The 23,883-nt window shown below is 34.3% G+C and overlaps 1 long non-coding RNA gene across 1 annotated transcript; it reads right to left on the bottom strand.

Annotated features, from left to right (window-relative positions):
* Positions 1-19,086: 19,086 nt before the first annotated feature.
* LOC115426897 (uncharacterized) lies at positions 19,087-20,696 on the bottom strand. Its single transcript, XR_003936400.1, has 4 exons — positions 20,644-20,696; positions 19,343-19,438; positions 19,203-19,237; positions 19,087-19,108 (listed from the first exon to the last, which is right to left on the bottom strand). It is a non-coding gene; the product is annotated as an uncharacterized LOC115426897 (long non-coding RNA).
* Between the last annotated feature and the right edge of the window lie 3,187 nt (positions 20,697-23,883).

Genomic DNA, 23,883 nt, shown 5'->3' with positions numbered 1-23,883 from the left:
TGATTGCCATGGAGTAATAAGTGCATTTTATTTCACACAATCCTACAGTGTGCCTTGGAATATTTTTTGAAATCTTGCAAGTTAATGCAGATTTTTGTTGACACCAAATTGTTATCATGTTTGTTTTATTACAAAGTGTCACCTTTTCGCTCATCTGTAGCTTAGTAATGTAGAATTGAAAGTAGGGATCAAGAATACGCTGCATAAGTGGCTTTTAAGATGTCAGGAGGTGAGATATTAAAAATAAACCTGTGTTCAAATGAAATGAGATCGATATGCACAAGCCTCATAACATGAAACATATCATTTATTGACACTCACACTTTCATTCAACAGTGCTCTTTTTCAGTCTGACCACTAGGACTCGCTAAAGTCTGAAGTGAAACATGATACCAACATCCTGATACAGTATGTATTTTAAATTGCAAATACACCTTTTCAGCATCAGTGTCTTTTTTCCATCTCCACATGTATTTAAATGCTTTCAATAACTGTACACACAAATGCAAGTGCTCTATGCGTATGCGCTCCAATATGTCATTTCCAAAAAAAACACATTCCTAAACCCCCCAGACATTAAAAAAAAAAAAAAAAAAAAAAACTAGAAGCACTCGGAGAGCGCAGACCTCCGACAAGGCTGATCAGTGCCCCCCCCCCGTGGCCCCCCCACCCCCGATCACCACCAAAATTTAATCATTTCTTCCTTATCCCATTTCCAACAAACCCTGAAAATTTCATCCAAATCTGTCCCTAACTTTTTGAGTTATGTTGCACACTAACGGACAGACAAACAGACAGACAAACAAACCCTGGCAAAAACATAACCTCCTTGGCGGAGGTAAAAATTGCAGTTCTAACAAGCCCCATTTGGCTGAAATTGTTTAACCCATAAAGACCCAGTGCTACTTTTGTGGCTCTTCCAATTTTTTTTTTTTTTTTTTTTTTTTTTTTTAATTTAACTTTTCATAAGTGATTGGTTGCAATTTATTATAATATCGCCCTCTGCATTTAGCATTTTTTCAGTGTTAATCAGGTATTTTCCTGTATTTAATTTACTGATCATGTAGATGTTCACTGAAGCTTAAATTAAAGTTGAGGGTTATTATATTAAAAAAGTAGAAAACACAAGAAAAGGTGACTTTTTCAGTAAAATATATTATTAACTGAACATAAACCAGTTGTCTCCATCCACTGTTGTTCATTAAACTCCATGGGTTTTATTGGTGAATCAATGTTGTAGAAGATGACAGTGTTTTGATGTTCACTACGGAGCCTCTGAACATCCAAATGGGTCATATCTGATGACCATGAAAAGATGACAAACTGTATTTTACACCTTTTTTTTTTTTTTTTTACATTTTGATTGCATTAGTGGATCAATAGGTATTAAATATTTTATATCAGTGAATGATTTTGGTCGCTGGAGGACATTTGGCTCTTTATGGATAAATTGAGATGCACCAGCAGAATGGATTCATTTATTAATTTGGCAATGCAAAAACATGAAACTTTTGAATTAAATTTCAAAAAAAAAAAAAAAAAACAACTGTAGAGTTAAATCTGCGTGCAATAAAAGTTTTAGTAAAAAACAAAACAAAAAAAAAAACATTTAACTTCAAAATGGTGAATTGGGCTGAATTATGAAATATAAGTTATTTCTGTTATTGGACATCCTGATTCATTTAGTTTAGACCAGGGGTGTCAACATGTGGCCCAGGGCCAAAACCAGCTCGCCAAAAGTTCCAGTCCAGCCAATGGGATGAATTTGCAAAAATTACACTTCAGATATTAACAATCAAGATGTCAAACTCATTTTAGTTCAGGTTCCACATACAGGACAATGTGATCTCGACTAAAATAATAGCATAATAACCTATAAAATAATGACTCCAAAATTTCTTAGTTTAATGTGAAAAACATAATATTACTTTACACCTATAAATAATGACAGCTCCAAATTTTGTCTTAGTATAAAAACTTACATTAAATTATGAAATATTAACACTTACAAACTATCCTTGATCAATGAAATGTGAAAAACCTGTAAATTTTAACATTATTCTTCCTGTTATTAAATATTTGTGCCTTTGTAGATCCAATCCATAATATGCATGTATAAATGGTAAGTTGAGGTGTAATATTGTTAAAATTGCACTTATTTTTCTCAAGAAATTTTAGTTTTTTTCAGGTTATTCACATCATTTTGTTTGGATAGTTTGTAAATGTACATATTTTATAATTTAATTTGATTGCACAAAAACAAAATGACAAATTTGGAGTCATCATTATTTACAGGTTATTATGCTATTGTTTACTGGTCTGGCCCACTTGAGATCAATTTGGGCTTAATGTGGCCCCTGAACTAAAATGAGTTTGACACCCCTGGTTTAGACTGTCATGACAAAATGAAAAAGTATAAAAAAAAACAACAACAACAAACTGTAGAAGCAGAGTAGCTGAGTGAAATTTTTCTTTGTATGTTAAAATTGAGATGATCTATTAATATGTGACAGTGGTTGATCCTGTCACTGTTCCTGATAAATCCAATCCAAACCAAAGTGACCTGGTTTTGGTGGAGTCACTGCAGACGGCGGCTGGATGAGATGATACGCCACCTGCACAGCTCCCTGATGGAGTTGTGTTTGTAGACTTTGCAGTTATGTGTGTTTCATGTGCATTTCTGCCTTTTATATGATACTGTGGGCAGTGGAATAATATAGGTGTCATGGTTGTTTTGGGATTCCCAGCTGAATCTCTGGGCGAACAGGAGGCCTGGGTTTGGAGGAGCCGATGTTTTCCATAGACGGGAGTGGCTGATTCCTCTGCTGTGGAGGCAGACATCGGTGGATCCTGTGTGGCTATGTCAACACCCACATCATAGTTATTCTGCTGGACAGGAGCACACAATAATAATACTCACATTCTTGTGTATTTTGTTTAAAGATACAAACACTCAAAACAACGTTAACATTAAATTCAGCTCAGTGACATTTCGTAAGATAAACACTTCACTTTACTGGTGTTTGTAGATATAAACATATGTAATAATATATAATAATAATATAATAATAATATAATAATAATATAATAATAATAAATTGCATTTATAAAGCACTTTTCATTCAGCAGAATCTCAAAGTGCTACAGAGAGAAGACAGTCCACTTAAAAATAAACTAATGTATCAGGAATAAAAGACTAAGCAAATAAAACAAAGTAGCATGGTGGGCCATAAAAAGCCTGTCTGAACAGAAATGTTTTTAGCCCCTTTTTGAAGGAGTCCAGTGACTGAGGAGCTCTGAGGTGGTTCTACAGGGTGTCCCATAAGTCTCCATACATAGGAGACATAATACATTCCATACATATATGGTTCTAACATGTATTTCTTATATTTCTTCTTTATAGTTCTTCAGCAGTGGAGGACACGCATTGAAATGTGTTCCCGACAAAATGGCAGTCATATAGAGCATATTATATAAATAAAAATGGTTTATGTCAAGAAACGTTTATTTTTCCTATGTATGGAGACTTATGGGACACCCTGTATTTGTATTTCATGTTTCACAGTTAAATGTTTCTGCCTGTCTTTCCTGCACTTTGTTTTTGTTTTGTTTTTGTTTTGTTTTGGTTTTTTGTTGCTGTTGTTAATCCTCCGGTACTACTAACCGTGGTTCAGCACTCCGTTTAAATAGGGTCCTGACCTTGTGTCTGAACTGGGGTCTTACCCTCACGAACTAACCCGAAGAGGTACTACTCAGCTGAACTTATTTTGGAACACTCGCCTGTCTTCTAACTACCTTTAATCCCAACCTCTGCCCCGCTAACCCTGGTACCAGAACTGCCAGGAGAAACCCACTCTGTGGTCAGTAATAATACCAGTCCAGTTGGTTTTTGGTAGCTGTTCCACATGGATTAGTGCACTTGTTACATGACAGGTAATAATTTAAAAGCCAGGAAAATAGGCTTTCGGGACATAAAATGGTAGGTGGATAAAGGAAATACTTTCAGGACCTTTGAGACTTTTGATGTTATGCACACAATAAACCTAACGTTTTACATTCACCACATATTATGCCACACAGGGAAATAACTCAAGGAGAATTTAGAATTTACTTTTTATAAATTTATTGTAGGCAATTTTAGCAAAGCAAAGCATATACATAAATCATCAATCAATTAATCCCTAATAAAATCATTAAACTGAACTTCTAAAACCATAAATCAATATCCTGATTATTAAACCTAAACTGTCCTCAATTTTCCTTACTTCAACGCAATCCCTGTTGTAATCTCTCAACCCACAGTTCAGCCTTGTGAAAATGTCCCTAATTGTTGCCTCGCTTGATGTCCTCAAGGGGAAGAAAACATAAAAATAAAATGGTGTTGAAAGTCTCTTTTCTTCAATCAAAATTGAAAGAAAATCAAAATTGGAAAAGTTCTCAAATAAATAATTATTTCTCTAACTTCTGTAAAAGGAAAAATCACGAATTGGTAAAAAGATCAAAAATTAGAAAGTGTTGTAAATCCGGTTAAATCGGAAAAGTAAAACTATAAAACTAGAATCCAAAAATCAATCTAGATTAACAAGTCGAATAGACTGAATTCGTAGAAAATCCAGTAACCGAGAAAAATGCGGATAATGGAAATCAAACTAATGACTTCAAAGTCTTCTGAAAAGGTTCAAATTCATAAAGAATTGGAAAAATTGGAAAAGAATCCAATAGGATTAAATTCGTAAAATTCACCTTAATCGGATAAAATCGGACGAATAAGAATAAAATGGAAACTTCTTTAAACCACAAAGTTGTCTGAAAAGACTTAAATTCCTAAAGAATTTGTAATACAAGAACAAAGAGCCCAATAAGTGAAAATGTAAGAATAGTAATTACAACTAAATATAGAAAAAGGTCTAACGAGTAAAATTAAAACAATTGTATATTTAGAAAAATAGGATTATCACTTACCGAGTATTAATCGGAAAAAGTTACAAAACCGGAGAATTCGGATAAAAATCAAAATTAAACTTAATCAATATCAAAAACGTACATAGGAAAAGTCAAGAAGTTAGAGAATTGAATAAATGTAGAAAATCAAAAACCAAATTTATCTAATTACTGTAAAAGTCAAAAGGTAAAAATTAATTTAATTTGCAAAGGACAACTTCAACAGCTTGATCAGGGCTGCCGAGTTTGTCTTAAAATACTGGGTAAAAGAAAAGAAATAAGAAAATGTAAAAATTCTTCTCTTTTCCAGTCCAGGCCAAAGTGGAGAAAAATACCAAAAGTCTGTTAAACAGATGGTCCGTCGGCAAATGTTCCCCAAAGGTGGTAAAAGCTCTTAAAATACAATTCTTGCCTTTAAGGAGTCTTTGGTCCTTTGTCATCTGAAGAAATAGGTCTTTGCTTTTAAAAGTTCGATCCGTCGATGCAAAGTTATTCTATCAGATGAAACCTCCAGCATTATTTGAGAAGTAACGATTAACTCCGAAGCCAATCTGCCACGCTCCTTTCGGGTCTCAAAAGAGCCATCGCTCAGAGTTATCTTCTCTACGTTTTACAACGTAGGGCACGCAACTTCTTAGAGCGTCTTGCACTTCTGAAAATGCTATAATAGCGGTTCTGGTTTTTAACCAAACTCTAGGCATTACCTCATTGATGCCTAGACAGGTTGACTTCATTGATAGATGAGTAATGTCTAAATGCCTCTTGGCAGAACTTCCCTTTTTTACCGGTCTTGACCAGTTTTGGGTGCAGAAAATAGCCTATTGTTTATGTCACTTCTCTTTTCTTAACGTTATCAGTTAGCTTCAGCTGCAGATGGCTCGGTGCTGCTTACTTTACTTCTCCTTTTCTGCTGGGTTTTGCCCTAACATGCCCCTTCACTGCTTTAACATGTCTCAACTTGTCTCCTCTACACACAGTAATCACAAATGAATCAACATTCATTTAAACATTCTTTTCTTAGGTATACTTATTGATCACATTACATATATCTAATTTAATGCAATACATCAGTTCAAATCATCTTTTTAATACTAAGCTGTACTTAACATTGGTTAAAATGCTGGGTGTTACACTTCTTTATGAGGCCTTCTGGTGCCTGGTGGACCTGTGGGGCCCTGACCTCTGCCTAACTTGACACTGTTAACACTGTAATTCCCTGCAGTGGATCAATAAGTCCTTATCTTATCTTATCTTATCTTATCTATCTTATCTTATCTTATCTTATCTTATCTTATCTTATCTTATCTTATCTTACCAGATTTTAATTCAGCACCTTGCAGGGATTGGATTGTTTTGCTTTCAACACACTTTATTTATTTATTTATTTATTTATTTATTTATTATTTCTGGTCTACAGTTAAGTTCAAGCAGGATGGCAACCCCTGCCACCACTACCAATCCTAATCCTCCTCTCCTTGAAACGTACATTGAGGACTGATAACCTTTCTTGTATCTTACTGAGAACAATTTCTGGATACAAGCAAAGGATTTGAGGAGTGAAGTCATGAGGAGTCACAAAAAAGAGAAATGAGAAGAGGCCCAGTTTGGATGTTCATTTGTGGCCTTTAGAGGTACTGACAGATGGACTCCGTGACCTTTAAGCAGAGTCAGACTGGATTCTTCTTGTTAAATTATCCCAACACCTTTCAATAGTGAGAAGTTGCGGCTTTAAAGTGTTCCTGTTCAGAATTAAACACAATTATGAGACTAGCTGTTTGGAAAACACCTTTTTACTTAGTGACCACTGAAACCATGAAAAAAAAATTACCGTTCCAGATTCACTTGAGGCTGTTGTCATGTTTTTCCAGGGAGATATTTGGTATTGTGTGAGGAGACTGATGTTTGATTTGTGCCTCATACCTGGTTTTCAGTCATGTTGAGGTTTGTTCTGTTGCAGGGCTGGGGTCTTGACTTTCCTTTGCATTTCTTGAATCTTATTATCAGCAGCAAGATGATCAGCAGAGCGATAGCCCCTATAGTCGAGTATAAGACTGTGGCTGAACAAAACCAAGAAAGACAGCTCAGTTTAACACAACCTCAACAGATGAACTGATAACTGATATGCCCTCGACAGAAACTCACTTGTCTTGATGTTCACACCCTTTTCTATTATTATTAGCTGTAAGATTAGATGCAACAATGGTTTTTTGAAGCATATATATATATATATATATATATATATATATATTATATATATATATATACATATATATAACAGTATATATATATATGTTGTGTATACAGGGTGGGAAGCAAAATTTACAATGACCTTTAGTTGTTTTTCTCAGCAGGCAACTACGTCAATGGTTTTGACACCAAACATATTATGGATGTCATAATCAATACTAACACTATTATCCGCATCCTTGTTCAGAAACTTTTGCCCATATGAGTAATCAGGAAAGCAAACGGTCAAAGAGTGTGTGATTTGCTGAATGCACTCGTCACACCAAAGGAGATTTCAAGACATAGTTGGAGTGTCCATAAAAGACTGTTTATAATGTAAAGAAGAGAATGACTATGAGCAAAACTATTACGAGAAAGTCTGGAAGATATCTATTAAAGAAGAAGGGGATGGAAAGTTGTCACCCAGATATTTGAGGAACACTTGCACAAGTTTCAGGAAGCGTGTGAAGGCAGTTATTGAGAAAGAAGGAGGACACATAGAATAAAAACATTTTCTATTATGTCAATTTTCTTGTGGCAAATAAATTCTCATGACTTTCAATAAACTAATTGGTCATACACTGTCTTTCAATCCCTGCCTCAAAATATTGTGTGTGTGTGTGTGTGTGTGTGTGTGTGTGTGTGTATGTATGTATGTATGTATGTATGTATGTGTGTGTGTGGTGTGTGTGTATATATATATATAATATATATATATATATATATATATATAAATTATATATACACATATATATATATATATATATATATATATATATATATATATATATATATGGTTTATTGTTCTTATTTATTATTTATTTTGTTGTTTTAATTGTATGGCTGTTTTTTGATCTATTCTTGTATTTTATTTTTATTTGGGTTTATTTATTCTTCTGTACGGCACCGTTTTCTTTTTTTGTACAGTTCTATGTCTTTATTTTATTCTTCTATTTTTTCTTTCAATTATTCTTCTGTACAACACTACGCTTGTACCACTGCGGTGTTTTAAAGTGTTTTACAAATAAAGCTGGATTAGATTGGATTGGACAAATGTGATTTGAAAAGAGATTGTAGTTTTGTCATACCTTGTGGAACTGTTTGCACTGGTGTCTGTATGAAATATCAGTTCACTTGAGCTGGTAACACTTTGGTTGTCCATGTGGAGAAGTCACGAATGTTGTAGCATTTGTAACAGTTTCTTTTTGGTCCGCTACATGTCAAAGCAGAGATATAATAAAAGTATTTTGAAACAACAACAACAACAACAACAAAATCACATTAACATAATTCACTTACCTTCTTTTACAGAGAGATGTATTTCAATATATGTATCAAAACCAGGACGAGCCACTGCACACCAATACTTTCCTGTATCTGAAAGCTGAAGTTTAGTGAAGGTCACAGTGAAGGCTCCATCACCCGAATCCTCCAAAACGATCCTCCCCTCCATTTTGCTCCACCGGATTTTACACTAACCAGTTTATCTTCATTGGCTTTGCATGGGGTCCTTGCAGAGGTACTTTGTGTATGGGCAGGCAACAGAATGTAGCACTTGAACGAGACTTCACCTCCCTCTGGTCCTTCTGCGTTTGATCCTCGTTGATGCACTTGCCCACGTAGCTGCCAGAATTGCATGATGTGAAAAGAGCTGAGGCAGTTTGAGTTAAATAATATGTTTAATTGTTACACTTACCACATAGGAGGCAGTAAAATGTAGAAATGCTCTTCATCCTGACTTCTTCAGTACCAGGTTTATTAGTTTCATTCAGAGGTGTCTCAATAGGTAATCACCTCTCTACATCTGTTCAAGTTGTGTACAGACTATAGAAACTGTGTGAAGAGCTGCCTAACCTTTGTTGTCTCCCCCTTTCCTGAGGTGTCGATTCAGAGAGAAGGTTGTGGGCGAGCGCGTGTCTCGCATCATATTTTCACATCGTCTACTTTTGAGGTCAAAGGCTGGTGATAATCAGCTGAAACAATCTACAAGTGGAGACAGATAAGCTACAAAGCATGCATTTTAAATGCATGTCTAGTCACCTTGCAAGATACAGTTGCTGCAATACGATAGATCACATATGGGTACGATGAAGTGAAAGTGACCATCAATATGAAAAAGTAAAATAGCACACATCATTTATAAGTGGGCTCATTTTTTAGCTGAAGATTTCTACTTTATGGAACTGTTTTTTCTTTTAAAATACCACTTGTAGAAAAAAAAAGTTCCAACTGCTTTTATTGATTGTACTTTTTACACTATAGCCATGCCTCGGACATAAAAATATAGCTCAAATTTGACGCTAAAAATTATATCTAACATTTTAAAGAATGTATTCAATCTGTTGATTATATAGATGATGTTAAGTTTCAAGTATATAGTCATTATTTTGTGAATATATTGATATTTATTGGTTTGAACATTTGTGAGTTGCTTAAAAGGCCCTGCCCACGTGCTTTTAATTTTCAAGTTACTTATAATTCAGATGTTTGAGTGAAACTTTCAGAAAGTAATGATCTTTTAATACGTTTTGGCTGATGCATACAATGGTAAAAAGTCATCCATGTGTCACTATGGCAGCTTGTCCACGTGTTACCACATTCTCATGTCAATAAAACAGAGACTTTTTAATATTTTACTCCTAAATTTATTTTCAGCATAGTTGAACATATTATCTAGAAGGTTTTATCCTACTTGATATCAGTTTCTGTTAAGAACCACGTGTTTTGAATGTTTGTGTGAAGCTTAAAAAAACTGATGTTCATTTCAAGTCTACATGTTACCAAGCAGTAATTTACCATTTTTCACCTAAAAATTTTACCTCCCCAACTTTTGTTGTACATAATGATAAAGTGCTTTTAAATACTTACTCAAATATGTATAATACATTCATATAAGTTACTCTGCTTACATGACAGAGACTGTTGAACACCAAATGTGTCCACGTGTTACTACAAAATGCCAATTTTTAATTTTCAAGTTACTTATATTCCAATATTTCAGTGAAAACTTTCAGAAATAATGATCTTTTTGATATATTTTGGCTGATGGTAAAGAGTCATCCAAGTCAATAAAACAGAGACTTTTCAATATTTTACTCCAGAATTTATTTTCAGATTAGTTGAACATATTTTCTAAAAGGTTTTGTCTTACTTGATATCAGTTTCTGTGTGAGAACCACAGTTTTTGAATGTTTGAATGTGACATTTTTGACCTAAAAAATGTATCTCCCCAAATTCTGTTGTACATAATGTTAAAGTGCTTATAAATACCTACTCACAATATGTATAATACATGCGTATAAGTTACTCTGCTTTCATGACAGAGACTGTTGAACACCAAATGTGTCCACGTGTTACCGCTTGATCAGACCCATAAGCCACAAAGTTACACAGCTCCCAAAATGTCTCTTTCATTTCAGTGTGATGGATGATTTAAGAAAAATATAAATAAAAAGGTTTTCAGAGATGGCTGTGACATTTAAATCGCACAACTCTAGAAAACACTCATCATATGGTATATTCTACACGATGTCTAATGTAACACAAAAACATAAAAGTGTGACAAACAAATAATAAAAAGTTGGAGATGTGACAGATATTTTTCTGGTTGTAGCAGGGTCAATGTTAACAAATTCTGAAGGTAAAATGAAATGAGATAAGTTAAATTAATGTAACTTTACCTTATTATTGCTTCCTCTTTTTAAACACACACTGGCTGATTGTTGGAGCTAGTGCTGTTTGGGGAACTGATGTCTGAGGTCAATAATGTAGTTAATAACAAAATGAAACTCACCATATTCTATTAATATGAACATTTAGAGGAAAGATCATTTCATAGTTACCACAAGAGATGTTACATATTTGCTTTCAGCTGTGTCATGATGTTATAAAAATGAACCATATGTGACTGACAGTACTGTGAAAAAATCATAGGCCACCTTCAGCTTTGTCGTTTTCATGGGATGAAATGTGCATACATATTATTTATTCATTGTCTATTCTTTATTTACAAGAAATTAAGTAAACATGTGCACAGCTTTAAAAGACACATAAAACCTGAACTAAACTGGTTCTAAAGGTTAAAGTCACTGTTTAGTGTGACCCCTGATCCCATGATATGAAGCAGCACAAACAATTGACCACACACAATAAAATAATGCAATAAATCTCTAGTAAACAAGATCTGAACAAAGGGTTAAAGACATTTTTAAGTGCAAAGGGAGGTCATAGTAAATACTAACACTTCGGTTTATTGTTGTTTTTTTCCTGATACTTTAGGTTTTATTGTTGTACATACTTTTATTGTTGTACATACACATAATATATCCAGATTGATCTTGATACAGAGACTGATAAATGCATATGTGTAGTTATTAAACTTTAACCCTCCAGTATCTGGGTGCACCTTTTAGGCACACTTTGCACTTCATTTTAAAAAAACTCATATTATTTTTCACAATTTATAAGGTTAGAATTCAAAAGTGTTCATTTTTGCATGATCTTTAAAATTCCGGCCACCAACTAAAAGTTTCACATTGTAAACAAAAGAAAATTACAAGACTAGCATCTGTCTCCCAAGTGTGCCTAAAACGCACTATTTCTTCCATTTGATATGTCTGATTAGGGCTGACCTTGATTTACAAAAATAAAATCAAATTAGAGCAGAAAAATTAAATCAATATGTAATATTTAAGTGTTTGATTTATAGTGTGTGTGCTATTTTTCGCACACTTGGTGACAGATGCTAGTATTTTTGAACATTGACCTAGCGCGCCAAAATAATAATGCAAATTAACCAATGTTGGAGTTAATCATTGACATATGCCGGATGAAAAAATCAAATAATATGTGATCCACTTTTTATGTAGTATATTGAAAACAAATTTTTTTTGTTTTGTTTTTTGCATCTAAAAAAATGGTTTGTTTACATTACAACAAGGCATTTAAAGGGTTAAAAAATGTGACAATTATTAAGTATTTGGTATTTTTATTTACGGCTCAGGTTTATGAAATAGAAAAAAGTAGTAAAGAATTAAATACAAACTGTAATGTTTGTTTTTTTGACATTATCCACAAGTGTGCGAAAAAGGCACACTTGGTGCTTAGTAAGGGCCTTGCTGGACAGGATACCGGAGGGTTAATAACCAGCACACTATTCTTGGCCTAGGATGTTTGCACTAACTGTATATGTACGGTATATGCATTCATTATCTGAACCCGCTTTATCCTCACTAGGGTCACAGGGGTCGCTTGGAGCCTATCCCAGCTAGCATAGGGGCGAAGGCGGGTACACCCTGGACAAGTTGCCAGTTCATCGCAGGGCATGTACTGTATATATTTTTATATTTCTTTGGGTTTCAGTTGGCATAACAACAACATATCTAATCTTTCTGTCTTTTAGGATTGACCCACCCCAGCCCTCCATGCACCCTTGTCCCCTCAGGAGCAGATATGACCACTAACCATACTACAGAAGTATTGGTTAGAGGCTGAACAGAATATGAAATAATTCCTTCTTCTGCTTCAGCACACTACTTCTATTCAATTGTAACTGTAAGCTCTTATAGGACTCTAAAAAGAGGGTCCAATCTCCCTGGAATTGTTTAGAGCCTTTAGGGCTGTAACTTATTTTCTCAGGTGCCTTGTGTTTCTAATCCACCCTTTGGAGGTGGAAAGCATTTGCACCTTCCTAGACACAAGAATGAGCTGCTGTGGGGAAAAGTTTGCTATCTCTCATATTAGATTGCCACTGATTTGTACATTTTAGTGTATACACAGTAAAATGCAACCATGAGAGTTTAATATGATTTTCCCCATTATTATTGTTCTTTATGTTATAAATGTTTATTTATACTTCCTGGTCTGGTTCCTCTTAACCATAAAGACCCAGTGCTAATTTTGTGACAGTTCTCAAATGAATTTTCTTCTCTATTTAACATTCTTGACTGATTTTTCATCAATTATTATACCATTATCTTACTTATTTTCAGAATCTCAGATCAGACCCTCTTTATTGTCATTGTACAAGTACAGTGAAATTAAGGTAAAGCTCTCCAGTTTAGTGCAAGACATTACAAGGCACAACAAATGACAGTAAGAAGGCACACTTAGTTTACATTAGAAAAAAATAAAAACTAGAAAATAGAAGTATTGCAACTAGGAATGTTTACCAAAAAAAAAAAAAATAGAATTAAGTAGTGCAAATAGAATGAGAGTAGTGCAAATGGTATTGGAAATAACGCAAATGATGTGAGAAAATAAATATTGTAGCATAAATAGTGTGAAAGAATAAAATAATACTTAAGACTGTAAACATTAGACAGATGTTGCAGATGTTATAGGGTATGGTGAGGTTATTGCAGTGAATATCAGTGTTCTTGTGGGTGTCCTATTGACGTTTGTTGGTTATTTATTATGGTGATAACTTTGGGGAAGAAGCTATCCCTCAGTCTGTTTGTCGTGGTTTTATGTGACCTGTAGCGCCGACCTGAGGGCAACAGCTCAAACAGGTGGTTACTGGGGTGAGAGGAGTCCTTGATAGTCTTGGTGGCTCTGTTGAGGTAGTAAGAAAAGGCGATTTTTCACTTTTCACTGTAAATCATATATTTTCCTATATTTAATTTCCTATACTGAAACTTAGATTTAAAGCTCAGAGTGAATTCAAAGGTTATTATATCAACACAGAGAAAAATGAAGAAAAAAAAGACTTTTTCCAGTAAAATATAGTCATTAACTGAATATAAACCCAGTGTTATTCCTTTAAAATCACATGTTAGTCATCTTTATTCAACACCATATGAATCTCACATGAACACGCTGGTCATTGCATCTGTTAAGTGTAACATTATTAACCCATAAAGACCCAGCGCTGTGTTTGTGTCAGTTCTCAAATGATTTTTTCTCTATATTTAACCTTTCTGAAGTGATTTATCACTATTATTACAATATTATCTCCTTCATTTTGCCTTTTTTTCAGCGGTAAATCATGTATTTTCCTACATTTAACTCACTGATCATGTAGATGTTCATTAAACCCAAAGTAAAATCAAAGCTTATTAGATAAAAACAGAGAAAACTGAAGAAAAAGGGATTTTTTTTCAGTCAAATCTATCATTAACTGAACATAAACCAAGTGTGTCCATCCACTGTCATTGATCCAATTCCATGGGTTTTACTGGTGAATCAATGTTGTAAAAGATGACAGTGTTTCCACGTTCAAGTTCCACGTTGAAGTCTCTTCAAATGTTTTGTTCTATTTACTTGGAGTCATACCGGTCAATGATTTTAATGCAGAGCAGAGATATATTTTACATATTTTACTATTGATTGCTAAAAAAATAGTAACAGTAATTGGAAGAGTGTCAAATCACCAACGGTAATAGAATGGAAACAAAGACTGAAACAAGTGTACACTATGGAAAGAATGACCGCATCATTACAAATGAAAATGGATCTTTTTAAGCGGAGATGGCACATGGTTGAAGACTATTGTATAATTACACTTTTTGGGTTGTTAACAAGAATTGCTCTTATAAGCCCTGACATGAGGTGTTTTGTATTTATATAGATGTGTACATATGTATACAAATAGTATGAATGTTTCGATACTTGGCAATGTATCTATAGATGTAGTGTAGTGTCTGCAACAATAATAATACTATGTGGTGTAATTTATTTATTTATTTATTTTCTTTTTTCTTTTTTTCTTTTTTTATTTATTTATTTTATTTTTTTTATGTGTGTGTCTTGTCCCAGATGTTTGTTCTGTTTGTGTCGTGCAAAAATCTAAATAAAAAGTTAAAAAAAAAAAAAAAAAAAAAAAAGACGACAAACTGTATTTTACACCAATTATTTACATGCATTGATTGGATTAGGGATCAATAGGTATTAAACATTTTAGATCAGTAGATGGTTTTGGCGATGGTGGATGTTTGGGTCTTTATGGGTTAATCTACAGTAATTTAAAAAAAAAAAAAAAAAATGTCTTGTTCATTCACTCATTCCTTCATTGTGGTGTGTGTGTGTGTGTGTGTGTGTGTGTGTGTTCAGTAACAACACACTGATGTCCACCCAGGCTTTCTTTGCTTTTTCCCAGATTTTTAAATTGCTGCAGAGAAATCTAGCAATAAGAGCAATGAGACTTTGAAGATGATCACTGAACGGCAGAAAAACAGAACAATGCTCATATTAACCTCCAAAAGCTGAGGCTGAATATATATATTGCTGTAAAATAACTGAATAACTGAACTCTGATGATTATCAGTCTGGAGTTTCTCTGTTTTTTGCCACATTTGTACATTAAGGGATTCCATGATTTATGCAGATACTTTATTTTTAACTGTTTAGTAGATAATAGTGATTATTTTTGAACACATGTATATGGTCAGTAATTAAATACAAATACCCGAAAAAACAATATCAAAATTAAGGGCCTTAACTTGCTTGAGTAAAGATTATAGTAGAAAAAAAAAAACATGGAAGCTGGAAAACAGTGACTTTCTGCAGTGTTCACAGTGAACACATTCTGTGTTACTTTTAATTGCAGTAAAATGATTCATTCTCAAACAAAGTAAAAGCAAAGTTTGTAACTGTAAAACTGTAAAAGACAAATGAAACTTTGAAGTAATTCCTAATCAAGACAACTGATTCCAACTGATTGAAAATTATAGAAAAAGTAGAATAACTAGAGGCACTCAGAGAGCGCAGACCTCCGCCAAGGCTGATCAGTTGGCCCCCCCGTTGGCCCCCCCAGCGCCAAGGAGGTTATGTTTTTGCCAAGGTTTGTTTGCGCCCCCCCCCCCGATCACCACCAAAATTTCATCATTTCTTCCTTATCCCACTTCCACAAACCCTGAAAATTTCATCAAATCGTCCCGTAACCTTTTTGAGTTATGTTGCACACTAACGGACAGACAAACAAACAAACAAACAAACAAACAAACAAACAAACAAACCCTGGCAAAAAACATAACCTCCTTGGCGGAGGAAAAAAACAGGAGAGGCAGAGGTCTGACACATTGCTCTGGGCTGTAGAGAGTTACAGCATCAAATCAGTGTGTAGCGTCCTCTTGTGGTCAAACACGAAAACATGAAGCAGAACCCAACCTCAGACCTGAGTGTCAGATCTATTTATCTACTCTTGATGTTTGCTCATAATCTTCCAAACATTTCAACCTGATGATCTTGAACATTTCAGACTATGAAGCTTTTCCAATTTTGTCATGTCAAAATGTGTGCGTTATTTTATTCTGTCCCTGGTCACAAGCATCATTTAAATATTTAACATTTTTATAGAGACCTGGGATTCCATTACCCTGTAATTGCACATGAATAATTGTAATGGGTCCCTGAAAACATGACAGAGGGGCTAAAAATTCAAACTAGATGTAGACTAATGTTATGAAGCAAGTTTGGAAGCACTTTGCATCTATTATAGAAATAAGTATTTGCTGAAATAAAAGAGACCCTATTTTTCAAATAAAATACATTTAATGTCATTTCATGTTATTTTTATTCAAAAATCCGCATGTAACATGAAAAAAAATGACATGAAAATTACATATATCTTTTTATTCTCTCACAGGCACATTATGGGAATCGAACTAATTATGTAAGGCAGAGTGTTTCACAAAAACAAAATCACTAATGATTTATACGTGTTTAAATGGGCAGGTTCCGCATGTAACACGAGTGGACACGATGGGTTACACACAAAACGTGGAATGAGACTGAGGAGTCATGAAAACCCACATGTCTGGTTTAGAAAAGCCACCAGAATCATCAAAATTAACACAGTGTCTTTATTTTATAGTCCTATATAAGACCATTTACAGCCATGTTTTCAGGATAAAATGTACTGACACCTAGGTAGTTTTTCATGTCCCAATTTTGGTCCAACTTTTGCCCCAATATTTTATTAAAATTCATTAGTTTTGGGATGGCTCAGAGGTAAAGTATAATTTTTTTGCATTTATCTGAGGTCATCATTAGGTACATCCTGGGGGGAAAGTATGTCTTACAATTTGTCTTTTATTATTGGGTCTAAAAAGCTGGAAAAAAGTGTCAGGTACCAAAATGAAACCCAGTTTCATAGAAGCACCCAATTATAAATGAGTAATTTAAGGATTGATGCATTCATTATATTACTGATACAACCATTTCTGAGCATTTCTGCAGACAGGAACAGGCCAGTAGTTTCACTAACAATGATGCTCAGTATCAACCGAGTCTCAGCTCTTCTTTGTTGCCTCTTCATCAGAGTGTGGTGGTAAAAGGGTGAATCGTACCCCATCAGCTGTTTAAGAGCCCTGGGACTGAACCATGACACCAGGAGGAGCAGCAGAGACTCAAACAATGCGGATGTATTTCTAGAAACTTTCATTTACATAAATATTGTTGTGATATTTGAGATAATGTAGTGATTTCATGTATATATTTAGATGAGTTAGACTGATTCTTTCAGCTCATGACCACTTTTTTTGTGGTGACTTCCAAATAATAATTTCTCTACATTCAACCTTTCCTAAGCGATTTATCACTAGTCATCCTCTGCATTTTGTATTTTTCAGTGAAAATCAGATATTTTCCTATATTTAATTTACCCATCACATGATGGTGATAGAGCAAATTCAAGGGTTATTATATTAAAACAAAACAAACAAAAAAAAGAGGAAAAAGCAGACATTTTCTGCAAAATGTATTATGTTTCCATGTTCCTATGACCATATCTGATGATGAAAAGCTGAGAAACTTCATTTTACTAGAATTACTTAAATGTATTGATAGGCTTAATGGTTCAAAGGTTATTTCAGATTTTAGAACAGTAGATGCTTTTGGTCAATGGTGACTGTTTACGTCTTGAGGGTCAATAAATGCATTCACTTCCTGTCTCATGCCTCCCTGATTGTATCAAACTGAGGTTTTTGCAAAAAATGCTTCACAGGTTTTCTTCCCCCGATTAGCTGTTCAAGGCAACAACAATTTAACACTTGTGCATGTTGTCCACCATATTATATCTATTCTAAAATCAAAATATTTACACATAATATGCCAGAGGAACAGTTTATATAATCTAGTGCATAACAGTAATATAATATTATCACAATTACTTGGTGGAATTAATTTATTTTTATTTATTTTTTTATTGTATATTATTGTATATTGTACATATTATGTTACTTGATTATCTTTATATATCATTGCTACGGCCACCTATATGTGAAACTACTTTGCATCTCCTCAATAATGTGCAATTATTAGATGTACTCTACTTGTATTATCTCTATGTTTTATCAGTTTATTACCTCCTGTTACAGTAAGTGCTTTTAATTGTTATGTACTATTGTATTGTTATACAATTATATCTGATTTGACAAGTAACATAAGGCACAAAAGTTTTATCTTATGTTATGTTATCTTATCTTATTTTTTTTATCTTATCTTATCCTGAAAAAATAAGAAGAAAAAACAGTTATTTACCATTGAAGTATTTTCTTTATATATCTTTAGTATAATTCTCTCAAAATAATTCCAATTGAAAACTAGAAGAAACAACTAAAAACCAATCTTTTTTTTTTTTTGTTAGATCGATGCATTAAATGAGTTTATGCTTTAATACTTTATGAACTTGTGCATTCATTCATCACCACATTAAGAAACTACATCTGTCATTTCATTTATAAAATGAAGTAGCAGATGCTTGACATGTAAAGGAAGAACACTATTCAAATATTTGTTCTTTATTTGAAAAAAAAAAAAAAACATCAGAGAAAACTTGAAATGCTGTTTAGTCCAGGGCTTTTGGGGTCAAGAGCCTGGTAGATGGAGGCATACTGAGAAACATCCTGAATACTGGACTGGGCATCAGCAGCTGTTTCTAAAGCCTGCATCCTCATTTCTGTCTGCGTGGAGGCAACATTCTATGTTCCACACAGTAATCTCCCTGTGAATGAATAAGCACCATCATTTATAACATGCAGTGAATATTTGTTCAGAATAACAACAATTAAAATCCATGACTAGCAGAAGTTGCTAACCTCATCCGTGTTGGTCACAGATATGTTCTCACCAACTGAAACAAACAAGCATCAAGAATTATTCACAATACCTCGAGTGTTTTTGTGCTGTTTGTTTGTGGAGAAATTTATATGATTAAAGTGTGCATGTGTCACATTACCTGCATTACTGCGCCAGTGTCCATAAAATATTACAGGGATAATTGCACAAACCAGAAGAGCCAGGCTCACTGAAACAATGATGACTATTGTTGTATCTGGAAGACAACAGGGACAAACATGCATTGACGTTGGTCAAACAAGGCCTCTGAGCTAAAAAGAAAATAGGTTTCATTTATCTTGAAGACTTATTCTATAAAAATACTGGTTCCAGTGTAATTTGATACATTTTTCAATAGCGGCCATTATATTCATCTTAGGGTTCTATTTTTAACCATTGCTTTTCATTTAAGGCTGCAATACATATGAGTTACTGTATAATAAATCAGGCACTAACACTTTTGTTTCAACAGTTGTTGTGGAAAAAAACACAGTTCTTGTTAACCCATAAAGACTTTTGTGACAGTCCCCAAATTAATTTTCCTCTAGATTTAACCTTTCTTAAGTGATTTATTTCCATTTATCATGATTCTATCCTCTCCATTTTGCATTTTTTTTTTCTGTGAAAATCAGGTATTCTCCAATATTTAATTTACTGATCATGTACTTTAATCATCATGCTGAGATTACATTTGAGGATCATTATATGAAAAACAGAGACAACTTAAGAAAAAGTGACTTTTTCAGTGAAATATATCATTAACTGAACATAAAATAAGTGTCTCCATCAACTGTCATTGATCAACTCCATGGGTTTTACTGGTGAATCAATGTTGTAGAAGCTGATGGTGTTTCCATGTTTACTACAGAGCCTCTAAAATCCAAATGGGTCACATCTGATGACCATGCAAAGATGACAAACTGCATTTTACACCAATTATTTACATGTATTGATAGGATTAGTGGATCAACAACAATTTACATTTTTATATCAGTAAATGATTTGGCCACTGGTGGATATTTGGGTCTTTATGGTTAAACAGCAAAAACACGTTGTAACATTCACAAGAAACACTTACAATGGAATGACATAACTTAACACAATCGATATTCTCATATAAAACAGACTATTAATGTGTTTATGACTCTGACATGATCAGTAAAAGCACAACTTTGAACATCCATTCAATTGAATCCATTTTAATTCAATCTCTTTTATTAGTTGGCAGTTAACTCAGTTTCCAAATCTACAATATCGTGACTAAATGAGTTATAAATTAACAATGTGAACGAAACCAGAGTATTTGGACATTTTGTTTCATATGTAATATCTGTAAAATATCCTTCATGCATGTATTGTTTTGAGTTTGAGGAAGTGGTACAGTTCTAATGTTATTCCCTCAGCAGCAGAGCCATAAGGTACCTGTAAGGCTGGTTGCTCCCTGCTTCTTTGTCATCTCCACGGTAGCCGGCGGGTGGATAATGCGTCCGGATGCCACGGTGCTTGATGGGAGATTGCCCTGGGTCAATGTTTGTGCCTGTGTCTGCAGTGTGGTGTTGGATTGAGAAGATCCAGGGGGAACAGTGGGACCTTTGAGACACAAGGGCAGATGCAGACAGAGATAACATAGTATGTTTGTGTGCAGTTATGTTCTATATGGGTTTGTGAAATTGCTCATATGATCAGGGTCAGATGAAGGCTGTATGGGCCCCCACACCGCCTCAGTAATACTATCAATCATGGAAAATATTGTTTGTTCTTTTTTTCAGAATCAGAGGAAAAAATTCTAAGACGTCAAATTCAGTTAACATTTGTACAATACGCATGTAAATGAATGTGACACCAGCTCTGATGCATACAGCTGGAATTGAATAAGCCAGTGTTATCATGATAAGGGCCACTAAAAAACAAAATGTCCAGATTTTTATTATTATTATTATTATTATTATTATTATTATTATTATTATTATGAGAAAAAAAGTCAGAATTCTGAGAAAAAAGTCAGAATTTTGACTTTTTTTTCTCAGAATTCTGACTTTAATCTCAGAATTTTGACTTTTTTGTGGACTCTTAATTTTTTTTTTTCCCTTACATTTAGGGAGAGTGTACAGAAGAGGGTTAGGGTTGCTGGAAAAAAAAAAAGGGTCAAATTTTTTAATTTTTTTTTTTCAGTGGCTTTAATCCTCTTCCATATAATACTGTATATATTGGAATGAGGAGTTTTTCTATGACTGCCATTGACACAATATATAATATGACCAACTAGAATTACTGCACACAGTTGAACGTCTCCACAAACAAGTCAAGTTGCAGAGTCTGTCCAGATTTGTACAAATATGGTGGAAAACTATTTTCTGAAGGAATAAAGGCATTTGTGTATTTTAGTGAAATGATCATCATCAGTATACTAATGATGATTCCAGTGAATTATTTCCAGCAAAATATTTTTCTAGAGCAGTATGTGCCTGAATAAAGAACAGAAAAGGTGTTTTTACAGAACAGTGAAGTCAACCTCTGATGTTTTAGATATCAAATGTCATCAGTTCATCATTTTTTCCTATATACACTTGAACCTTTTTTTTTTTTCTCAGAGTAATGAATGAGATAACAGACATGTTAACCTTGGCGCAAGTTCTAATCCATTATCCTTGGGTCCAAGTGTCCCTGTCATATAGCATTAATCAAAATGGACAGTAAGGACATTGTTCGGACGCTTGACGTCTGATCTTGGGCCACTAAAATGTTTCTAGTTAAATGAACATGTGTGTCCGATTTAAAGACATTCTGTCAAGTTATTCCTTTATATCATGTGTTAGTCATCTTTATTCAACACCATATGAAGCTCACATTGTATCCTGTTAAGTGAACATTATTAACCCATAAAAACCCAGTGCTGTGTTTGTGTCAGTTCTCAAATGATTTTTTTTCTCTCAATTTAACCTTTCTTAAGGGATTTATCACCATTTATCACAATATTATCTCCTTCATTTTTGCCTTTTTTCAGCGTAAATAATGTATTTTCCTATATTTAACTCACTGATCATGTAGATGTTCATTAAATCCCAAAGTAAAATCAAGCTTATTAGATAAAAACAGAGAAAACTGAAGAAAAAGTGATTTTTTCAGTCAAACTATCATTAACTGAACATAAACCAAGTGTGTCCATCCACTGCACTGATCCAATTCATGGGTTTTGCAGGTGAATCAACGTTGTAGAAGCATGACAGTGTTTCCACGTTCACTACAGAGCCTCTATACATCCAAATGGGTCATATCTGATGACCATGAAAGATGACAAACTGTATTTTACACCAATTGTTTACACGTATTGATTGGATTAGTGGATCAACAGGTATTAAACAGTTTAGATCAGTAGAGCTTTTGGTCAGTGGTGGATGTTTGGGTCTTTAGGGGTTAAATAACATAACTCATCCTTTTCCAAGATCTCAGTAAATCTTCTGAATAAACCTACGGAGGATCTAACTCACCATCTAGGACGTTGATAATAACTTCCTGGTGCCATACAGTAAAGTTATTCTTCAGTCCACAGTGGTACTTCCCAGCATCCATCTGTCTCAGCCTCATTACGGTCACATTGATGACTCCAGCTCCTCTGCTGACCTCCATGCTGTATCTCCCTCGCTGCACGATCACATCTCTTATCCTCTCAGCCTGAATGAGAATGTTTTCTTTGGAGCACACTCCCTTGCAGAAGTAGTACATGTTGTAGAGGTTGGAGCTGGTGTTTGTGGTCCAGCTACCGGAGCAGTGGATGGAGACCTGTCCTCCAACATAACCGCGTACCTCCAGGGCCCCTGAGGTCTCTGCACACACCACTGGAAGGAGAGAAGAGAGGGATGGTTACAGCTGCTGTAGATACTGTGAGCAATGTAACTTAAGTACTCGATAAACAGCTTTATTCAAACAAACAGTTGACAGTGGACTGTGAATATAAAAAATGATCAACTTCCAAATCCCTACATCTACATCAGAATACCATAAGAATATTACACAGGTTAGTTTGAAGATGTTTTAGTATAAAAACATGTAATCCATATTTTTACACAGCTTAGTCACATACAGTTTGTCATTGGAGCCACTTTTAGCTTTGATTACCGGACACATTCAGTGTTCATACCATGCAAAGTTTATGCAATGTCGCAATGAAAGTCACATTTATTTCTGCCCACACTCAATTTAAGGCTAAGATTTATTGATGGTGGCAGAGTCATACTGCTGCGTAAAACCTTCCCAAAGATGGCAAATCCACATGTGAAAAGGATGTCTCATGCTCTCTGAAGCACAAGCCCGATAACTCAGATCAGTCCTTACATTGTCCAGACTTTATTCTTTGTATAAAGTTGCTGTTTGTTCAAGAAATGAGAAATGTCTCCTTGTATCAGTTCCAAAACTTGTAGCTGAAACGTATTAATCACTGCATTAATAATGGAAGGCTCTGACCTATTTGTTAGTCAACTAGGTATAACTTTTGCCTAGCAGTGTATAATACTAACTATAATACATATATAACTACTGTATAATACTAGCGTGTCGACTCGTGTGGAACCATGGGTTCTAGATGTGGTAGATTATAATGATGCAGTTCATTCCTTTACTTTCTTGATAAATTCCACTGGCATTTTCAGTTGAATAACCTCTCAG

Source organism: Sphaeramia orbicularis, chromosome 1 (assembly GCF_902148855.1).
Source record: "Sphaeramia orbicularis chromosome 1, fSphaOr1.1, whole genome shotgun sequence".
Lineage (NCBI taxonomy): Eukaryota > Metazoa > Chordata > Actinopteri > Kurtiformes > Apogonidae > Sphaeramia > Sphaeramia orbicularis.
The sequence above is the reverse complement of the archived record's forward strand: the minus strand, read 5'-3'. Positions and strand labels throughout refer to the sequence as shown.